This window comes from Sander lucioperca, chromosome 24 (assembly GCF_008315115.2).
Source record: "Sander lucioperca isolate FBNREF2018 chromosome 24, SLUC_FBN_1.2, whole genome shotgun sequence".
NCBI lineage: Eukaryota > Metazoa > Chordata > Actinopteri > Perciformes > Percidae > Sander > Sander lucioperca.
Window position 1 is genome coordinate 3,821,307 of NC_050196.1, and position 19,514 is coordinate 3,840,820.

A 19,514-nucleotide genomic window follows, 5' to 3' on the forward strand; every position below is an offset into this window, starting at 1 on the left:
GGCCGACCTGACATGGTCAGTCAGAGACAGGGCAGTCGGGACTCACCCGGAAATGGCAAGCGGATGAGCCTCTCAAAATCTGACGAAAATCTTTTAAAGTAACCTTTGTTGATCTGAAATGAAGACAGATTCAGAAACTGCATGGCCTATTTCTCGCTTAAAATGTTTTCAGAAACACGTTTCGGTGAACTATTTTAGTACAATATGAGATTGTATTCTGAACAAGCCGCCATGACAGTCTGGCTGTGAATTTCTGGAGAAAAAAGAACCACGTGACGCGTTCGTCCAATCAGCTGCCGGTTTTCATTTTCTGGTAAATAATCAGACTGTTAATGGAAACAATACAGAGCAGCGCCGCCTGCTGCTATGGAGACGTATTACGTTTCGTGCATGCGCAGAGCGTACGCTCAAGTCGCCGTCGCCTCAGTGTGTTCTGAGGCATTTTTTGAACCTCGGGGACCCGACTGATCAGTCCGACTGTCTTTTCTGCCGACGGTCGGCCGTCTTTTTGGTGTGTCAGCACCTTTGGAGGACTGAGAATATAGAAAAAGGTTGTAATCATGAAAGCATTGATTTTACCTCTGCTTTTACTCATCAGCTCAAGTTGCACTTCTAGAATTTTAAGCTGCAGTTCTGGAATGTTAAGTTGCGGTGCTAGAATTTTGAGATGTTTGAGAATATTAAATGTCAGTGTAGAATGTTAAGTTGCACTTCTAGACTTTTACGTAAGATTGTAGAATGTTAAAGATGCTTTCCAACATACTCTATTCTGATCTGAGCAACAGGAGGTCACCATAGGACATGAGCATACAATGCACAGACATTTTTTGTGGTTGAGAGCTGATCCGCTCTAATGAACCAGAGCCACCCCACAATTTGCTGAATTCAGAGATTCCCACTCTCAAAAACACCACTGCCCAACGTGGGGCTCGAACCCACGACCCTGAGATTAAGAGTCTCATGCTCTACTGACTGAGCTAGCCGGGCAGCTCTAAAATGTAGATTTGCGGTTTTAAAATTTTACTTACAGTTCTAGAATGTTAAATTGTAGTTCTAGAATGTGAGGTTGAAGTTCTAGAATGTTAAATTGCAGTTCTGGAATGTTAAGTTGCAGTTCTAGAATTTTGACATGTTTGAGAATGTTAAATTGCAGTCTAAAATATTAAGCTGCAGTTCTGGAATGTTAAGTTGCAGTTCTAGAATTTTGACATGTTTGAGAATGTTAAATTGCAGTCTAAAATATTAAGCTGCAGTTCTGGAATGTTAAATTGTGGTTCTATAGGACACAGTCATACAATACACGCACATTCTAGACTGTTAGTTGCAAGCATTGATATAATGGGATTGAACTGACCATTTTGTGTTTGAAAGTTGAGCTGCTGCACCTCTGAGGCACAGCCACCCTACTGGACATTTAGATGACTGACATTATAAGGAATGTTTGTAATATTCAAAGCAGTGATTTAACTTTTGCTTTTACTCAGCAGCTTAAGTTGAACTTCTAGAATGTTAGGATGTGGTTCTAGAATGTTAATTATAGTTCTAGAATGTTAAATTGTAATTCTAAAATGATAGGCTGAAGTTCTAGAACTTTAAGATGCAGTTCAAGAGTGAAACATTACCATTCTAGAATGCAAAGTTAGAGTTTAACAATGTTTGTGGGAGGGGGAGGGAAAACAATTGGTCAGACATGGTAGGGAAACATAGGCAGAGACTAGGGTACTGGAGACTTAGAGGACGGAGATTGTACGAAAAGGTTGTAATCGTCAAAGCATTGATTTTACCTCTGCTTTTACTCATCAGCTCAAGTTGCACTTCTAGAATTTTAAGCTGCAGTTCTGGAATGTTAAGTTGCGGTGCTAGAATTTTGAGATGTTTGAGAATATTAAATGTCAGTGTAGAATGTTAAGTTGGACTTCTAGACTTTTACGTAAGATTGTAGAATGTTAAAGATGCTTTCCAACATACTCTATTCTGATCTGAGCAACAGGAGGTCACCATAGGACATGAGCATACAATGCACAGACATTTTTTGTGGTTGAGAGCTGATCCGCTCTAATGAACCAGAGCCAGCCCACAATTTGCTGAATTCAGAGATTCCCACTCTCAAAATCACCACCGCCCAACGTGGGGCTCAAACCCACGACCCTGAGATTAAGAGTCTCATGCTCTACCGACTGAGCTAGCCGGGCAGCTCTAGAACGTAGATTTGCGGTTTTAAAATTTTACTTACAGTTCTAGAATGTTAAATTGTAGTTCTGGAATGTGAGGTTGAAGTTCTAGAATGTTAAATTGCAGTTCTGGAATGTTAAGTTGCAGTTCTAGAATTTTGACATGTTTGAGAATGTTAAATTGCAGTCTAAAATATTAAGCTGCAGTTCTGGAATGTTAAGTTGCAGTTCTAGAATTTTGACATGTTTGAGAATGTTAAATTGCAGTCTAAAATATTAAGCTGCAGTTCTGGAATGTTAAATTGTGGTTCTATAGGACACAGTCATACAATACACGCACATTCTAGACTGTTAGTTGCAAGCATTGATATAATGGGATTGAACTGACCATTTTGTGTTTGAAAGTTGAGCTGCTGCACCTCTGAGGCACAGCCACCCTACTGGACATTTAGATGACTGACATTATAAGGAATGTTTGTAATATTCAAAGCAGTGATTTAACTTTTGCTTTTACTCAGCAGCTTAAGTTGAACTTCTAGAATGTTAGGATGCGGTTCTAGAATGTTAATTATAGTTCTAGAATGTTAAATTCCATCCATCCATCCATCCATCTTCTTCCGCTTATCCGGTAACGGGTCGCGGGGGTAGCAGCTCCAGCAGGGGACCCCAAACTTCCCTTTCCCGAGCCACATTAACCAGCTCCGACTGGGGGATCCCGAGGCGTTCCCAGGCCAGGTTGGAGATATAATCCCTCCACCTAGTCCTGGGTCTTCCCCGAGGCCTCCTCCCAGCTGGACGTGCCTGGAAAACCTCCCTAGGGAGGCGCCCAGGGGGCATCCTTACCAGATGCCCGAACCACCTCAACTGGCTCCTTTCTACGCGAAGGAGCAGCGGCTCTACTCAGAGCTCCTCACGGATGACTGAGCTTCTCACCCTATCTCTAAGGGAGACGCTAGCCACCCTCCTGAGGAAACCCATTTCGGCCGCTTGTACCCTGGATCCCTGGATGACCCAGCCTTCATGACCATAGGTGAGGGTAGGAACGAAAACTGACCGGTAGATTGAGAGCTTTGCCTTCTGGCTCAGCTCTCTTTTCGTCACAACGGTGCGATAAATTGAGTGTAATACCGCACCCGCTGCGCCGATTCTCCGACCAATCTCCCGCTCCATTGTTCCCTCACTCGCGAACAAGACTCCAAGGTACTTGAACTCCTTCACTTGGGGTAAAGACTCATTCCCTACCTGGAGAAGGCACTCCATCGGTTTCCTGCTGAGAACCATGGCCTCAGATTTAGAGGTGCTGATCCTCATCCCAGCCGCTTCACACTCGGCTGCGAACCGATCCAGTGAGTGCTGAAGGTCACAGGCCGACGATGCCATCAGGACCACATCATCTGCAAAAAGCAGCGATGAGATCCCCAGCTCACCAAACTGCAACCCCTCTCCACCCCGACTACGCCTCGATATCCTGTCCATAAATACTACAAACAGGATTGGTGACAAAGCGCAGCCCTGGCGGAGGCCAACTCTCACCTGAAACGAGTCCGACTTACTGCCGAGAACCCGGACACAGCTCTCGCTTTGGTCGTACAGAGATTGGATGGCCCTGAGAAGGGACCCCCTCACCCCGTACTCCCGCAGCACCTCCCACAGTGTCTCCCGGGGGACCCAGTCATACGCCTTCTCCAGATCCACAAAGCACATGTAGACCGGTTGGGCATACTCCCAGGCTCCCTCCAGGATCCTTGCAAGCGTAAAGATCTGGTCCGTTGTTCCACGACCAGGACGGAATCCGCATTGTTCCTCTTCAACCTGAGGTTCGACTATCGACCGAACCCTCCTTTCCAGCACCTTGGAGTAGACTTTACCTGGGAGGCTGAGAAGTGTGATACCCCTGTAATTGGCACACACCCTCTGGTCCCCCTTTTTGAAAAGGGGAACCACCACCCCGGTCTGCCACTCCTTAGGCACCGTCCCCGACTTCCACGCAATGTTGAAGAGGCGTGTCAACCAAGACAACCCCTCCACACCCAGAGCTTTAAGCATTTCTGGACGGATCTCATCAATCCCTGGGGCTTTGCCACTGTGGAGTTGTTTAACTACCTCAGCAACTTCCACCAGGGAAATTGACGACAATCCCCCATCATCCTCCAGCTCTGCCTCTACCATAGAGGGCGTATTAGTCGGATTTAGGAGTTCCTCAAAGTGCTCCTTCCACCGCCCTATTACCTCCTCAGTTGAGGTCAGCAGCGTCCCATCCTTACTGTACACAGCTTGGATGGTTCCCCGCTTCCCCCTCCTGAGGTGGCGAACGGTTTTCCAGAAGCACCTTGGTGCCGACCGAAAGTCCTTCTCCATGTCTTCTCCGAACTTCTCCCACACCCGCTGCTTTGCCTCTTTCACGGCAGAGGCTGCAGCCCTTTGGGCCCTTCGGTACCTTGCAACTGCCTCCGGAGTCCTCTGGGATAACATATCCCAGAAAGACTCCTTCTTCAGTCGGACGGCTTCCCTGACCACCGGTGTCCACCACGGTGTTCGTGGGTTGCCGCCCCTTGAGGCACCTAAGACCCTAAGACCATAGCTCCCCGCCGCAGCTTCAGCAATGGAAACTTTGAACATTGTCCACTCGGGTTCAATGCCCCCAGCCTCCACAGGGATGCACGAAAAGCTCCGCCGGAGGTGTGAGTTGAAAGTCTGTCGGACAGGGGCCTCCTCCAGACGTTCCCAGTTCACCCGCACTACCCGTTTGGGTTTACCAGGTCTGTCCAGAGTCTTCCCCCACCCTCTGACCCAACTCACCACCAGATGGTGATCAGTTGACAGCTCTGCCCCTCTCTTCACCCGAGTGTCCAAAACATACGGCCTGAGATCAGATGAAACGATTATAAAATCGATCATTGACCTTTGGCCTAGGGTGCTCTGGTACCAAGTACACTTATGAGCATCCCTATGTTCGAACATGGTGTTCGTTATAGACAATCCATGACTAGCACAGAAGTCCAACAACAAACAACCACTCTGGTTTAGATCAGGGAGGCCGTTCCTCCCAATCACGCCTCTCCATGTGTCTCCATCATTGCCCACGTGCGCGTTGAAGTCCCCCAGCAGAACTATGGAGTCCCCTACTGGAGCCCCATACAGGACTCCATTCAAGGTCTCCAAGAAGGCCGAATACTCCGAGCTCTTGTTTGGTGCATACGCACAAACAACAGTCATAGTTTTCCCCCCCACAACCCGCAGGCGTAGGGAGGCGACCCTCTCGTCCACCGGGGTAAACTCCAACGTAGCGGCGCTCAGCCGGGGACTTGTGAGTATCCCCACACCCGCCCGGCGCCTCACACCCTGGGCAACTCCGGAGAAGAAAAGAGTCCAACCCCTATCCAGGAGTATGGTTCCAGAACCGAGACTGTGCGTAGAGGTAAGCCCCACCAGATCCAACTGGTAGCGCTCCACCTCCCGCACAAGTTCCGGTTCCTTCCCCCACAGAGAGGTGACGTGCCACGTCCCCAGAGCCAGCGTCTGCTGCCCGGGTCTGGTCCGTCGAGGCCCCTGACCTTCACTGCCACCCATGTGGCAGCGCACCCGACCCCAGCGGTTCCTCCCACAGGTGGTGGGCCCATGGGTTGGAGAGAGAGGTGCCACGTAGCTTTTTCGGGCTGTGCCCGGCCGGGCTCCGTGGCAAACCCGGCCACCAGGCGCTCGCTGACGGGCCCTCCATCTGGGCCTGGCTCCAGACGGGGGCCCCGGGCTTCCTCCGGGCAGGGTCACATCATCTCTACCTCGTTTTTTCATGGGGTTTTTGAACCATTCTTTGTCTGGCCCCTCACCTGAGACCACTTTGCCTTGGGAGACCCTACCAGGAGCACAAAGCTCCAGACAACACAGCCCTCAGGTTCATAGGGACACACAAACCTCTCCACCACGATAAGGTGATGGTTCCCGGAGAAGNTACGTAAGATTGTAGAATGTTAAAGATGCTTTCCAACAGACTCTATTCTGATCTGAGCAACAGGAGGTCACCATAGGACATGAGCATACAATGCACAGACATTTTTTGTGGTTGAGAGCTGATCCGCTCTAATGAACCAGAGCCACCCCACAATTTGCTGAATTCAGAGATTCCCACTCTCAAAAACACCACCGCCCAACGTGGGGCTCGAACCCACGACCCTGAGATTAAGAGTCTCATGCTCTACCGACTGAGCTAGCCGGGCAGCTCTAGAATGTAGATTTGCGGTTCTAAAATTTTACTTACAGTTCTAGAATGTTAAATTGTAGTTCTAGAATGTGAGGTTGAAGTTCTAGAATGTTAAATTGCAGTTCTGGAATGTTAAGTTGCAGTTCTAGAATTTTGACATGTTTGAGAATGTTAAATTGCAGTCTAAAATATTAAGCTGCAGTTCTGGAATGTTAAGTTGCAGTTCTAGAATTTTGACATGTTTGAGAATGTTAAATTGCAGTCTAAAATATTAAGCTTCAGTTCTGGAATGTTAAATTGTGGTTCTATAGGACACAGTCATACAATACAAGCACATTGTAGACTGTTAGTTGCAGGCATTGATATACTGGGTTTGTACTGCCCATTTTGTGTTTGAAAGTTGATCTGCTGCACCTCTGAGTTACAGCCACCCTACTGGACATTTAGATGACTGACATGAGGAAAGTTTGTAACATTCAAAGCAGTGATTTAACTTTTGCTTTTACTCAGCAGCTTAAGTTGAACTTCTAGAATGTTAAGATGCGGTTCTAGAATGTTAATTACAGTTCTAGAATGTTAAATTGTAATTCTAAAATGATAGGCTGAAGTTCTAGAACTTTAAGATGCAGTTCAAGAGTGAAACATTACCATTCTAGAATGCAATGTTACAGTTTAACAATGTTTGTGTGAGGGGGAGGGAAAACAAATTGGTCAGACATGGTAGGGAAAGACAGGCAGAGACTAGGGTACTGGAGACTTAGAGGACGGAGATTGTACGAAAAGGTTGTAATCGTCAAAGCATTGATTTTACCTCTGCTTTTACTCATCAGCTCAAGTTGCACTTCTAGAATTTTAAGCTGCAGTTCTGGAATGTTAAGTTGCGGTGCTAGAATTTTGAGATGTTTGAGAATATTAAATGTCAGTGTAGAATGTTAAGTTGCACTTCTAGACTTTTACGTAAGATTGTAGAATGTTAAAGATGCTTTCCAACAGACTCTATTCTGATCTGAGCAACAGGAGGTCACCATAGGACATGAGCATACAATGCACAGACATTTTTTGTGGTTGAGAGCTGATCCGCTCTAATGAACCAGAGCCACCCCACAATTTGCTGAATTCAGAGATTCCCACTCTCAAAAACACCACCGCCCAACGTGGGGCTCGAACCCACGACCCTGAGATTAAGAGTCTCATGCTCTACCGACTGAGCTAGCCGGGCAGCTCTAGAATGTAGATTTGCGGTTCTAAAATTTTACTTACAGTTCTAGAATGTTAAATTGTAGTTCTAGAATGTGAGGTTGAAGTTCTAGAATGTTAAATTGCAGTTCTGGAATGTTAAGTTGCAGTTCTAGAATTTTGACATGTTTGAGAATGTTAAATTGCAGTCTAAAATATTAAGCTGCAGTTCTGGAATGTTAAGTTGCAGTTCTAGAATTTTGACATGTTTGAGAATGTTAAATTGCAGTCTAAAATATTAAGCTGCAGTTCTGGAATGTTAAATTGTGGTTCTATAGGACACAGTCATACAATACACGCACATTGTAGACTGTTAGTTGCAGGCATTGATATACTGGGTTTGTACTGCCCATTTTGTGTTTGAAAGTTGATCTGCTGCACCTCTGAGTTACAGCCACCCTACTGGACATTTAGATGACTGACATGAGGAAAGTTTGTAACATTCAAAGCAGTGATTTAACTTTTGCTTTTACTCAGCAGCTTAAGTTGAACTTCTAGAATGTTAAGATGCGGTTCTAGAATGTTAATTACAGTTCTAGAATGTTAAATTGTAATTCTAAAATGATAGGCTGAAGTTCTAGAACTTTAAGATGCAGTTCAAGAGTGAAACATTACCATTCTAGAATGCAATGTTACAGTTTAACAATGTTTGTGTGAGGGGGAGGGAAAACAAATTGGTCAGACATGGTAGGGAAAGACAGGCAGAGACTAGGGTACTGGAGACTTAGAGGACGGAGATTGTACGAAAAGGTTGTAATCGTCAAAGCATTGATTTTACCTCTGCTTTTACTCATCAGCTCAAGTTGCACTTCTAGAATTTTAAGCTGCAGTTCTGGAATGTTAAGTTGCGGTGCTAGAATTTTGAGATGTTTGAGAATATTAAATGTCAGTGTAGAATGTTAAGTTGCACTTCTAGACTTTTACGTAAGATTGTAGAATGTTAAAGATGCTTTCCAACAGACTCTATTCTGATCTGAGCAACAGGAGGTCACCATAGGACATGAGCATACAATGCACAGACATTTTTTGTGGTTGAGAGCTGATCCGCTCTAATGAACCAGAGCCACCCCACAATTTGCTGAATTCAGAGATTCCCACTCTCAAAAACACCACCGCCCAACGTGGGGCTCGAACCCACGACCCTGAGATTAAGAGTCTCATGCTCTACCGACTGAGCTAGCCGGGCAGCTCTAGAACGTAGATTTGCGGTTCTAAAATTTTACTTACAGTCTAGAATGTTAAATTGTAGTTCTAGAATGTGAGGTTGAAGTTCTAGAATGTTAAATTGCAGTTCTGGAATGTTAAGTTGCAGTTCTAGAATTTTGACATGTTTGAGAATGTTAAATTGCAGTCTAAAATGTTAAACTGCAGTTCTGGAATGTTAAGTTGCAGTTCTAGAATTTTGACATGTTTGAGAATGTTAAATTGCAGTCTAAAATATTAAGCTGCAGTTCTGGAATGTTAAATTGTGGTTCTATAGGACACAGTCATACAATACAAGCACATTGTAGACTGTTAGTTGCAGGCATTGATATACTGGGTTTGTACTGCCCATTTTGTGTTTGAAAGTTGATCTGCTGCACCTCTGAGTTACAGCCACCCTACTGGACATTTAGATGACTGACATGAGGAAAGTTTGTAACATTCAAAGCAGTGATTTAACTTTTGCTTTTACTCAGCAGCTTAAGTTGAACTTCTAGAATGTTAAGATGCGGTTCTAGAATGTTAATTACAGTTCTAGAATGTTAAATTGTAATTCTAAAATGATAGGCTGAAGTTCTAGAACTTTAAGATGCAGTTCAAGAGTGAAACACTACCATTCTAGAATGCAATGTTACAGTTTAACAATGTTTGTGTGAGGGGGAGGGAAAACAAATTGGTCAGACATGGTAGGGAAAGACAGGCAGAGACTAGGGTACTGGAGACTTAGAGGACGGAGATTGTACGAAAAGGTTGTAATCGTCAAAGCATTGATTTTACCTCTGCTTTTACTCATCAGCTCAAGTTGCACTTCTAGAATTTTAAGCTGCAGTTCTGGAATGTTAAGTTGCGGTGCTAGAATTTTGAGATGTTTGAGAATATTAAATGTCAGTGTAGAATGTTAAGTTGCACTTCTAGACTTTTACGTAAGATTGTAGAATGTTAAAGATGCTTTCCAACAGACTCTATTCTGATCTGAGCAACAGGAGGTCACCATAGGACATGAGCATACAATGCACAGACATTTTTTGTGGTTGAGAGCTGATCCGCTCTAATGAACCAGAGCCACCCCACAATTTGCTGAATTCAGAGATTCCCACTCTCAAAAACACCACCGCCCAACGTGGGGCTCGAACCCACGACCCTGAGATTAAGAGTCTCATGCTCTACCGACTGAGCTAGCCGGGCAGCTCTAGAATGTAGATTTGCGGTTCTAAAATTTTACTTACAGTTCTAGAATGTTAAATTGTAGTTCTAGAATGTGAGGTTGAAGTTCTAGAATGTTAAATTGCAGTTCTGGAATGTTAAGTTGCAGTTCTAGAATTTTGACATGTTTGAGAATGTTAAATTGCAGTCTAAAATATTAAGCTGCAGTTCTGGAATGTTAAGTTGCAGTTCTAGAATTTTGACATGTTTGAGAATGTTAAATTGCAGTCTAAAATATTAAGCTTCAGTTCTGGAATGTTAAATTGTGGTTCTATAGGACACAGTCATACAATACAAGCACATTGTAGACTGTTAGTTGCAGGCATTGATATACTGGGTTTGTACTGCCCATTTTGTGTTTGAAAGTTGATCTGCTGCACCTCTGAGTTACAGCCACCCTACTGGACATTTAGATGACTGACATGAGGAAAGTTTGTAACATTCAAAGCAGTGATTTAACTTTTGCTTTTACTCAGCAGCTTAAGTTGAACTTCTAGAATGTTAAGATGCGGTTCTAGAATGTTAATTACAGTTCTAGAATGTTAAATTGTAATTCTAAAATGATAGGCTGAAGTTCTAGAACTTTAAGATGCAGTTCAAGAGTGAAACATTACCATTCTAGAATGCAATGTTACAGTTTAACAATGTTTGTGTGAGGGGGAGGGAAAACAAATTGGTCAGACATGGTAGGGAAAGACAGGCAGAGACTAGGGTACTGGAGACTTAGAGGACGGAGATTGTACGAAAAGGTTGTAATCGTCAAAGCATTGATTTTACCTCTGCTTTTACTCATCAGCTCAAGTTGCACTTCTAGAATTTTAAGCTGCAGTTCTGGAATGTTAAGTTGCGGTGCTAGAATTTTGAGATGTTTGAGAATATTAAATGTCAGTGTAGAATGTTAAGTTGCACTTCTAGACTTTTACGTAAGATTGTAGAATGTTAAAGATGCTTTCCAACAGACTCTATTCTGATCTGAGCAACAGGAGGTCACCATAGGACATGAGCATACAATGCACAGACATTTTTTGTGGTTGAGAGCTGATCCGCTCTAATGAACCAGAGCCACCCCACAATTTGCTGAATTCAGAGATTCCCACTCTCAAAAACACCACCGCCCAACGTGGGGCTCGAACCCACGACCCTGAGATTAAGAGTCTCATGCTCTACCGACTGAGCTAGCCGGGCAGCTCTAGAATGTAGATTTGCGGTTCTAAAATTTTACTTACAGTTCTAGAATGTTAAATTGTAGTTCTAGAATGTGAGGTTGAAGTTCTAGAATGTTAAATTGCAGTTCTGGAATGTTAAGTTGCAGTTCTAGAATTTTGACATGTTTGAGAATGTTAAATTGCAGTCTAAAATATTAAGCTGCAGTTCTGGAATGTTAAGTTGCAGTTCTAGAATTTTGACATGTTTGAGAATGTTAAATTGCAGTCTAAAATATTAAGCTGCAGTTCTGGAATGTTAAGTTGCAGTTCTAGAATTTTGACATGTTTGAGAATGTTAAATTGCAGTCTAAAATATTAAGCTTCAGTTCTGGAATGTTAAATGTGGTTCTATAGGACACAGTCATACAATACAAGCACATTGTAGACTGTTAGTTGCAGGCATTGATATACTGGGTTTGTACTGCCCATTTTGTGTTTGAAAGTTGATCTGCTGCACCTCTGAGTTACAGCCACCCTACTGGACATTTAGATGACTGACATGAGGAAAGTTTGTAACATTCAAAGCAGTGATTTAACTTTTGCTTTTACTCAGCAGCTTAAGTTGAACTTCTAGAATGTTAAGATGCGGTTCTAGAATGTTAATTACAGTTCTAGAATGTTAAATTGTAATTCTAAAATGATAGGCTGAAGTTCTAGAACTTTAAGATGCAGTTCAAGAGTGAAACATTACCATTCTAGAATGCAATGTTACAGTTTAACAATGTTTGTGTGAGGGGGAGGGAAAACAAATTGGTCAGACATGGTAGGGAAAGACAGGCAGAGACTAGGGTACTGGAGACTTAGAGGACGGAGATTGTACGAAAAGGTTGTAATCGTCAAAGCATTGATTTTACCTCTGCTTTTACTCATCAGCTCAAGTTGCACTTCTAGAATTTTAAGCTGCAGTTCTGGAATGTTAAGTTGCGGTGCTAGAATTTTGAGATGTTTGAGAATATTAAATGTCAGTGTAGAATGTTAAGTTGCACTTCTAGACTTTTACGTAAGATTGTAGAATGTTAAAGATGCTTTCCAACAGACTCTATTCTGATCTGAGCAACAGGAGGTCACCATAGGACATGAGCATACAATGCACAGACATTTTTTGTGGTTGAGAGCTGATCCGCTCTAATGAACCAGAGCCACCCCACAATTTGCTGAATTCAGAGATTCCCACTCTCAAAAACACCACCGCCCAACGTGGGGCTCGAACCCACGACCCTGAGATTAAGAGTCTCATGCTCTACCGACTGAGCTAGCCGGGCAGCTCTAGAATGTAGATTTGCGGTTCTAAAATTTTACTTACAGTTCTAGAATGTTAAATGAGTTCGAATTTAGTGAGTTCTAGAATGTGAGTGTTGAAGTTCTAGAATGCGTCTAAAATTAGCGCAGTTCTGGAATGTTAAGTTGCAGTTCTAGAATTTTGACATGTTTGAGAATGTTAAATTGCAGTCTAAAATATTAAGTTGCAGTTCTGGAATGTTAAGTTGCAGTTCTAGAATTTTGACATGTTTGAGAATGTTAAATTGCAGTCTAAAATATTAAGCTTCAGTTCTGGAATGTTAAATTGTGGTTCTATAGGACACAGTCATACAATACAAGCACATTGTAGACTGTTAGTTGCAGGCATTGATATACTGGGTTTGTACTGCCCATTTTGTGTTTGAAAGTTGATCTGCTGCACCTCTGAGTTACAGCCACCCTACTGGACATTTAGATGACTGACATGAGGAAAGTTTGTAACATTCAAAGCAGTGATTTAACTTTTGCTTTTACTCAGCAGCTTAAGTTGAACTTCTAGAATGTTAAGATGCGGTTCTAGAATGAATTACAGTTCTAGAATGTTAAATTGTAATTCTAAAATGATAGGCTGAAGTTCTAGAACTTTAAGATGCAGTTCAAGAGTGAAACATTACCATTCTAGAATGCAATGTTGCAGTTTAACAATGTTTGTGTGAGGGGGAGGGAAAACAAATTGGTCAGACATGGTAGGGAAAGACAGGCAGAGACTAGGGTACTGGAGACTTAGAGGACGGAGATTGTACGAAAAGGTTGTAATCGTCAAAGCATTGATTTTACCTCTGCTTTTACTCATCAGCTCAAGTTGCACTTCTAGAATTTTAAGCTGCAGTTCTGGAATGTTAAGTTGCGGTGCTAGAATTTTGAGATGTTTGAGAATATTAAATGTCAGTGTAGAATGTTAAGTTGCACTTCTAGACTTTTACGTAAGATTGTAGAATGTTAAAGATGCTTTCCAACAGACTCTATTCTGATCTGAGCAACAGGAGGTCACCATAGGACATGAGCATACAATGCACAGACATTTTTGTGGTTGAGAGCTGATCCGCTCTAATGAACCAGAGCCACCCCACAATTTGCTGAATTCAGAGATTCCCACTCTCAAAAAGAACACCGCCCAACGTGGGGCTCGAACCCACGACCCTGAGATTAAGAGTCTCATGCTCTACCGACTGAGCTAGCCGGGCAGGTCTAGAATTTAGATTTGCGGTTCTAAAATTTTACTTACAGTTCTAGAATGTTAAATTGTAGTTCTAGAATGTGAGGTTGAAGTTCTAGAATGTTAAATTGCAGTTCTGGAATGTTAAGTTGCAGTTCTAGAATTTTGACATGTTTGAGAATGTTAAATTGCAGTCTAAAATATTAAGCTTCAGTTCTGGAATGTTAAATTGTGGTTCTATAGGACACAGTCATACAATACAAGCACATTGTAGACTGTTAGTTGCAGGCATTGATATACTGGGTTTGTACTGCCCATTTTGTGTTTGAAAGTTGATCTGCTGCACCTCTGAGTTACAGCCACCCTACTGGACATTTAGATGACTGACATGAGGAAAGTTTGTAACATTCAAAGCAGTGATTTAACTTTTGCTTTTACTCAGCAGCTTAAGTTGAACTTCTAGAATGTTAAGATGCGGTTCTAGAATGTTAATTACAGTTCTAGAATGTTAAATTGTAATTCTAAAATGATAGGCTGAAGTTCTAGAACTTTAAGATGCAGTTCAAGAGTGAAACACTACCATTCTAGAATGCAATGTTACAGTTTAACAATGTTTGTGTGAGGGGGAGGGAAAACAAATTGGTCAGACATGGTAGGGAAAGACAGGCAGAGACTAGGGTACTGGAGACTTAGAGGACGGAGATTGTACGAAAAGGTTGTAATCGTCAAAGCATTGATTTTACCTCTGCTTTTACTCATCAGCTCAAGTTGCACTTCTAGAATTTTAAGCTGCAGTTCTGGAATGTTAAGTTGCGGTGCTAGAATTTTGAGATGTTTGAGAATATTAAATGTCAGTGTAGAATGTTAAGTTGCACTTCTAGACTTTTACGTAAGATTGTAGAATGTTAAAGATGCTTTCCAACAGACTCTATTCTGATCTGAGCAACAGGAGGTCACCATAGGACATGAGCATACAATGCACAGACATTTTTTGTGGTTGAGAGCTGATCCGCTCTAATGAACCAGAGCCACCCCACAATTTGCTGAATTCAGAGATTCCCACTCTCAAAAACACCACCGCCCAACGTGGGGCTCGAACCCACGACCCTGAGATTAAGAGTCTCATGCCTACCGACTGAGCTAGCCGGGCAGCTCTAGAATGTAGATTTGCGGTTCTAAAATTTTACTTACAGTTCTAGAATGTTAAATTGTAGTTCTAGAATGTGAGGTTGAAGTTCTAGAATGTTAAATTGCAGTTCTGGAATGTTAAGTTGCAGTTCTAGAATTTTGACATGTTTGAGAATGTTAAATTGCAGTCTAAAATATTAAGCTGCAGTTCTGGAATGTATTGCAGTTCTAGAATTTTGCTTTTGAAGTTTTGCAGTCTAAAATTGCTGCAGTCGGAATGTTAGTGCAGTTCTAGAATTTTGCATGTTTGAGAATGTTAAATTGCAGTCTAAAATATTAAGCTTCAGTTCTGGAATGTTAAATTGTGGTTCTATAGGACACAGTCATACAATACAAGCACATTGTAGACTGTTAGTTGCAGGCATTGATATACTGGGTTTGTACTGCCCATTTTGTGTTTGAAAGTTGATCTGCTGCACCTCTGAGTTACAGCCACCCTACTGGACATTTAGATGACTGACATGAGGAAAGTTTGTAACATTCAAAGCAGTGATTTAACTTTTGCTTTTACTCAGCAGCTTAAGTTGAACTTCTAGAATGTTAAGATGCGGTTCTAGAATGTTAATTACAGTTCTAGAATGTTAAATTGTAATTCTAAAATGATAGGCTGAAGTTCTAGAACTTTAAGATGCAGTTCAAGAGTGAAACATTACCATTCTAGAATGCAATGTTACAGTTTAACAATGTTTGTGTGAGGGGGAGGGAAAACAAATTGGTCAGACATGGTAGGGAAAGACAGGCAGAGACTAGGGTACTGGAGACTTAGAGGACGGAGATTGTACGAAAAGGTTGTAATCGTCAAAGCATTGATTTTACCTCTGCTTTTACTCATCAGCTCAAGTTGCACTTCTAGAATTTTAAGCTGCAGTTCTGGAATGTTAAGTTGCGGTGCTAGAATTTTGAGATGTTTGAGAATATTAAATGTCAGTGTAGAATGTTAAGTTGCACTTCTAGACTTTTACGTAAGATTGTAGAATGTTAAAGATGCTTTCCAACAGACTCTATTCTGATCTGAGCAACAGGAGGTCACCATAGGACATGAGCATACAATGCACAGACATTTTTTGTGGTTGAGAGCTGATCCGCTCTAATGAACCAGAGCCACCCCACAATTTGCTGAATTCAGAGATTCCCACTCTCAAAAACACCACCGCCCAACGTGGGGCTCGAACCCACGACCCTGAGATTAAGAGTCTCATGCTCTACCGACTGAGCTAGCCGGGCAGCTCTAGAATGTAGATTTGCGGTTCTAAAATTTTACTTACAGTTCTAGAATGTTAAATTGTAGTTCTAGAATGTGAGGTTGAAGTTCTAGAATGTTAAATTGCAGTTCTGGAATGTTAAGTTGCAGTTCTAGAATTTTGACATGTTTGAGAATGTTAAATTGCAGTCTAAAATATTAAGCTGCAGTTCTGGAATGTTAAGTTGCAGTTCTAGAATTTTGACATGTTTGAGAATGTTAAATTGCAGTCTAAAATATTAAGCTGCAGTTCTGGAATGTTAAGTTGCAGTTCTAGAATTTTGACATGTTTGAGAATGTTAAATTGCAGTCTAAAATATTAAGCTTCAGTTCTGGAATGTTAAATTGTGGTTCTATAGGACACAGTCATACAATACAAGCACATTGTAGACTGTTAGTTGCAGGCATTGATATACTGGGTTTGTACTGCCCATTTTGTGTTTGAAAGTTGATCTGCTGCACCTCTGAGTTACAGCCACCCTACTGGACATTTAGATGACTGACATGAGGAAAGTTTGTAACATTCAAAGCAGTGATTTAACTTTTGCTTTTACTCAGCAGCTTAAGTTGAACTTCTAGAATGTTAAGATGTGGTTCTAGAATGTTAATTACAGTTCTAGAATGTTAAATTGTAATTCTAAAATGATAGGCTGAAGTTCTAGAACTTTAAGATGCAGTTCAAGAGTGAAACATTACCATTCTAGAATGCAATGTTACAGTTTAACAATGTTTGTGTGAGGGGGAGGGAAAACAAATTGGTCAGACATGGTAGGGAAAGACAGGCAGAGACTAGGGTACTGGAGACTTAGAGGACGGAGATTGTACGAAAAGGTTGTAATCGTCAAAGCATTGATTTTACCTCTGCTTTTACTCATCAGCTCAAGTTGCACTTCTAGAATTTTAAGCTGCAGTTCTGGAATGTTAAGTTGCGGTGCTAGAATTTTGAGATGTTTGAGAATATTAAATGTCAGTGTAGAATGTTAAGTTGCACTTCTAGACTTTTACGTAAGATTGTAGAATGTTAAAGATGCTTTCCAACAGACTCTATTCTGATCTGAGCAACAGGAGGTCACCATAGGACATGAGCATACAATGCACAGACATTTTTTGTGGTTGAGAGCTGATCCGCTCTAATGAACCAGAGCCACCCCACAATTTGCTGAATTCAGAGATTCCCACTCTCAAAAACACCACCGCCCAACGTGGGGCTCAAACCCACGACCCTGAGATTAAGAGTCTCATGCTCTACCGACTGAGCTAGCCGGGCAGCTCTAGAATGTAGATTTGCGGTTCTAAAATTTTACTTACAGTTCTAGAATGTTAAATTGCAGTTCTGGAATGTTAAGTTGCAGTTCTAGAATTTTGACATGTTTGAGAATGTTAAATTGCAGTCTAAAATATTAAGCTGCAGTTCTGGAATGTTAAGTTGCAGTTCTAGAATTTTGACATGTTTGAGAATGTTAAATTGCAGTCTAAAATATTAAGCTTCAGTTCTGGAATGTTAAATTGTGGTTCTATAGGACACAGTCATACAATACAAGCACATTGTAGACTGTTAGTTGCAGGCATTGATATACTGGGTTTGTACTGCCCATTTTGTGTTTGAAAGTTGATCTGCTGCACCTCTGAGTTACAGCCACCCTACTGGACATTTAGATGACTGACATGAGGAAAGTTTGTAACATTCAAAGCAGTGATTTAACTTTTGCTTTTACTCAGCAGCTTAAGTTGAACTTCTAGAATGTTAAGATGCGGTTCTAGAATGTTAATTACAGTTCTAGAATGTTAAATTGTAATTCTAAAATGATAGGCTGAAGTTCTAGAACTTTAAGATGCAGTTCAAGAGTGAAACATTACCATTCTAGAATGCAATGTTACAGTTTAACAATGTTTGTGTGAGGGGGAGGGAAAACAAATTGGTCAGACATGGTAGGGAAAGACAGGCAGAGACTAGGGTACTGGAGACTTAGAGGACGGAGATTGTACGAAAAGGTTGTAATCGTCAAAGCATTGATTTTACCTCTGCTTTTACTCATCAGCTCAAGTTGCACTTCTAGAATTTTAAGCTGCAGTTCTGGAATGTTAAGTTGCGGTGCTAGAATTTTGAGATGTTTGAGAATATTAAATGTCAGTGTAGAATGTTAAGTTGCACTTCTAGACTTTTACGTAAGATTGTAGAATGTTAAAGATGCTTTCCAACAGACTCTATTCTGATCTGAGCAACAGGAGGTCACCATAGGACATGAGCATACAATGCACAGACATTTTTTGTGGTTGAGAGCTGATCCGCTCTAATGAACCAGAGCCACCCCACAATTTGCTGAATTCAGAGATTCCCACTCTCAAAAACACCACCGCCCAACGTGGGGCTCGAACCCACGACCCTGAGATTAAGAGTCTCATGCTCTACCGACTGAGCTAGCCGGGCAGCTCTAGAATTAGATTTGCGGTTCTAAAATTTTACTTACAGTTCTAGAATGTTAAATTGTAGTTCTAGAATGTGAGGTTGAAGTTCTAGAATGTTAAATTGCAGTTCTGGAATGTTAAGTTGCAGTTCTAGAATTTTGACATGTTTGAGAATGTTAAATTGCAGTCTAAAATATTAAGCTGCAGTTCTGGAATGTTAAGTTGCAGTTCTAGAATTTTGACATGTTTGAGAATGTTAAATTGCAGTCTAAAATATTAAGCTTCAGTTCTGGAATGTTAAATTGTGGTTCTATAGGACACAGTCATACAATACAAGCACATTGTAGACTGTTAGTTGCAGGCATTGATATACTGGGTTTGTACTGCCCATTTTGTGTTTGAAAGTTGATCTGCTGCACCTCTGAGTTACAGCCACCCTACTGGACATTTAGATGACTGACATGAGGAAAGTTTGTAACATTCAAAGCAGTGATTTAACTTTTGCTTTTACTCAGCAGCTTAAGTTGAACTTCTAGAATGTTAAGATGCGGTTCTAGAATGTTAATTACAGTTCTAGAATGTTAAATTGTAATTCTAAAATGATAGGCTGAAGTTCTAGAACTTTAAGATGCAGTTCAAGAGTGAAACATTACCATTCTAGAATGCAATGTTACAGTTTAACAATGTTTGTGTGAGGGGGAGGGAAAACAAATTGGTCAGACATGGTAGGGAAAGACAGGCAGAGACTAGGGTACTGGAGACTTAGAGGACGGAGATTGTACGAAAAGGTTGTAATCGTCAAAGCATTGATTTTACCTCTGCTTTTACTCATCAGCTCAAGTTGCACTTCTAGAATTTTAAGCTGCAGTTCTGGAATGTTAAGTTGCGGTGCTAGAATTTTGAGATGTTTGAGAATATTAAATGTCAGTGTAGAATGTTAAGTTGCACTTCTAGACTTTTACGTAAGATTGTAGAATGTTAAAGATGCTTTCCAACAGACTCTATTCTG

General features: G+C 41.6%; 1 protein-coding gene and 13 non-coding genes across 17 annotated transcripts in view; 1 reads left to right on the forward strand and 13 right to left on the reverse strand.

The window, feature by feature from the left end:
* Nucleotides 1-19,514, forward strand: part of LOC116057804 (gastrula zinc finger protein XlCGF17.1-like) — a 211,240-nt gene that overhangs the window by 152,738 nt on the left and 38,988 nt on the right. The window lies entirely within an intron of this gene.
* trnak-cuu lies at nt 915-987 on the reverse strand. The gene has a single exon. It is a non-coding gene; the product is annotated as a tRNA-Lys (tRNA).
* On the reverse strand, nt 2,120-2,192 carry trnak-cuu. The gene has a single exon. It is a non-coding gene; the product is annotated as a tRNA-Lys (tRNA).
* On the reverse strand, nt 6,313-6,385 carry trnak-cuu. Its single transcript has one exon. It is a non-coding gene; the product is annotated as a tRNA-Lys (tRNA).
* On the reverse strand, nt 7,516-7,588 carry trnak-cuu. Its single transcript has one exon. It is a non-coding gene; the product is annotated as a tRNA-Lys (tRNA).
* trnak-cuu lies at nt 8,719-8,791 on the reverse strand. The gene has a single exon. It is a non-coding gene; the product is annotated as a tRNA-Lys (tRNA).
* trnak-cuu lies at nt 9,921-9,993 on the reverse strand. The gene has a single exon. It is a non-coding gene; the product is annotated as a tRNA-Lys (tRNA).
* Nucleotides 11,124-11,196, reverse strand: trnak-cuu. The gene has a single exon. It is a non-coding gene; the product is annotated as a tRNA-Lys (tRNA).
* Nucleotides 12,406-12,478, reverse strand: trnak-cuu. Its single transcript has one exon. It is a non-coding gene; the product is annotated as a tRNA-Lys (tRNA).
* trnak-cuu lies at nt 13,627-13,699 on the reverse strand. The gene has a single exon. It is a non-coding gene; the product is annotated as a tRNA-Lys (tRNA).
* trnak-cuu lies at nt 14,750-14,821 on the reverse strand. The gene has a single exon. It is a non-coding gene; the product is annotated as a tRNA-Lys (tRNA).
* On the reverse strand, nt 16,011-16,083 carry trnak-cuu. Its single transcript has one exon. It is a non-coding gene; the product is annotated as a tRNA-Lys (tRNA).
* Nucleotides 17,294-17,366, reverse strand: trnak-cuu. Its single transcript has one exon. It is a non-coding gene; the product is annotated as a tRNA-Lys (tRNA).
* Nucleotides 18,455-18,527, reverse strand: trnak-cuu. The gene has a single exon. It is a non-coding gene; the product is annotated as a tRNA-Lys (tRNA).